Raw genomic sequence first — 2,664 nt, forward strand, 5'->3', positions numbered from 1 at the left:
GCCAGTGACAGAATTCTCCCGGCGGATTAACTAAGAGGGCCAATGTGTCAACCAGCCTGCATGTAGCTTTCAGGTAGTTTATCACATCCGATCACGGGGTACCAAAGTCTCATCTCAAACAGACGATTCACAAACATTTTGAAAACCGTTCTCACATGGTCACATTGGATAACACTGCACACTGGCGGATGGGGTATACGTGTTCATACCCGAGAGGGAAGGGGTGGCGACAACTGACACTGCAAAATCCAGATAAATATACCACCCCTATGAAAAAAGTGCATGAGGTCAGGAAAAAGAAATAGGGAGGATAGGTGGGATGAGGTATTGTAGGTATGTTTGATGGTAAGTGACTTCATCATCTTAGTAAGACAGTTATTAATTTTAGTATACCGGCTGTAGCAAAAATCCCGGGTTCGATTCCCGGCGGAGTCAGATTCACTGTGATTTTTCTAGATCGCTCAGCACAAATGCCGGGATGGTTCCTTTGAAAAGGGTATGGCCCATTACATGCCCCATCCTTTCGTGGCCAAGGTTGTGCTCCATCTCAAATGAACCCGCTGTCGATGGAACGTTAAAGTCTAAACTTCCTTTCTTTCTAATTTCCTTTATTGCTCTGGGCCTCGAACGTTGACTGCGGAAAATTGCATGCAAGAAAACATTTCCTGTGATACTGGTGCGTTCTTTGTTTGTCCCGTGATTAACGTTATTATGAAGAGAACCAGAAAAATGGAATAAAGCGTTTCTGGACCCATGCCCATGTAACACATTTTATTCCTGTATGTGACAAGAGTTTTTCGTGGCCGCGCAACGTGGCCGCTTGGTTTGAGGCGTCATGTCACGGATTGCGTGGCTCCTCCCTCCGGAAGTTCGAGTCCTCCCTCGGGCATGGGTGTGTGTGTGTGTGTTCTTCTTAGCATAAGTTAGTTTAAGTAGTGTGCAAGTCTAGGGACCGATGACCGCAGCAGTTTGGTCCCTTCGAAATTCACACACACATTTTGGCGAAACTTAGGCCATACCTTTTTATTACAGCCTGTACTCTACTGTAATCATTCTTTTGAATGATTAGTATATGGGGGTCCAAAGCTAGCTTGCGATCGAGTGTCAGACCAAGCTATTTTGATGTTTTTCTATTTCTCTTATTTACAGGACAACACTACACACGGCCTTTCTGCTGTCATGTCGCGTTACTTTCAATTTTTTGTGCGCCTCTTATCTGTTTGATCACCGAAATATAAGGCAGAGAACAGCAGCAACAGTGCTACTCATTTAAGCAGTTACAGTCCAGCCATAACAGTTTATATAGACTATAGTTATTGGTCTAAGGGGCGTACGCGACACACTTACATCAGGCCTTCAACAGCTCGTTCGGTTTGTACGCATATTTGTAGCCAGTGAAGGTATTTCGCACAAGCAATAGTTGTAATCGTTTAATGACTCCGCGCAAATGTTGCGTACAAATATTTGAAACTGTAGAAACGAAATTCCCCCCCCCCCCCCCTCTCCCTGTATAGGGTGGCAAGTGTGCCGAGATAAACAAGCGCGGGCGACAAGCAAACGTACGTACATCGACCCGATCCGACCCCTTTTTTGGCGTGGGCGGTAAAGTCGTCAAACAGGGGACGATATTCGGGCCAGCGGGCGCGTGGGAGTATAACGGAGACTGACGCGATCCATGGCGGAGCAGTAAACGCTATACGAGAGCTTTTACGGCCAGCGACGCCGCGTAACTATGGTAACGTATTTGGCGCTGGAGCCTGGACTATTAGAATGGCGACCTATACACCACTCTCGTGACGCTGTCAAGGGACTTACAACTGAATCAACTTTGAGCAGTGCCAGTAAATCGGAGCAGCAAATCTGCTTGGTAGTTTAAGAACCATTTGCGATAACAGCCTATGAGTATGTCGATATTCCTGGAAAATATCTTGTGATCCGTGCTTTCCTTCCAAATATGAAGAGAGCTGTTGCATACTACATGCAATATCCTGGGACTGCTGGTTAGAGCATCGTATGCCACTTGGTGCTCGTTGGGTATTGACGCAACCACTGTACAAGAGTCACGAGACGGTTATTACTTATAGACTTGTCCATTATTAGCTACAGATAGCTGGTGTACAGTAGTAGCCGGTATATAAACAATTGATATATTTATATATGAAGACAGTAACTGTTCTCGACAGAACAGATTACTGTTGTTGACCGTGCAGCTTTTCCCTGGAATAAATGATGACTAACTGAAACCCTCAGCTGCCGGCAGGTGTTGTTGATATACCTCGATGTGGACAGCTGAAAATGTGTGCCCCGACCGGGACTCGAACCCGGGGTCTCCTGCTCACATAGCAGACGCTCTATCCATCTGAGCCACCGAGGACACAGATGAATAGCGCGCCTGCAGGGACTTATCCCTTGCACACTTCCCGTGAGACATTCCCAACATTCGAGTCCCGGTCGGGGCACACATTTTCAGCTGTCCACATCCGCGTATATCAACAACACCTGTCGGCAGCTGAGGGTTTCAGTTAGTCATCATTAACTGACATATTGTTCTCCAAGTTTCTACTGCAATAAACTTCATTGAATATCAACGAAGATATGACAAAGACAGTTGGGAAACAAGCACTGCATTCTGTACAGGGTGACTACAAGCGTTAACGTGCGTTT

At 46.2% G+C, this 2,664-nt stretch overlaps 1 non-coding gene across 1 annotated transcript; it reads right to left on the minus strand.

Annotated features, from left to right (window-relative positions):
- Nucleotides 1-2,300: 2,300 nt before the first annotated feature.
- On the minus strand, nt 2,301-2,374 carry Trnat-ugu. The gene has a single exon. It is a non-coding gene; the product is annotated as a tRNA-Thr (tRNA).
- Between the last annotated feature and the right edge of the window lie 290 nt (nt 2,375-2,664).

This window comes from Schistocerca piceifrons, chromosome 1 (genome assembly GCF_021461385.2).
Source record: "Schistocerca piceifrons isolate TAMUIC-IGC-003096 chromosome 1, iqSchPice1.1, whole genome shotgun sequence".
NCBI lineage: Eukaryota > Metazoa > Arthropoda > Insecta > Orthoptera > Acrididae > Schistocerca > Schistocerca piceifrons.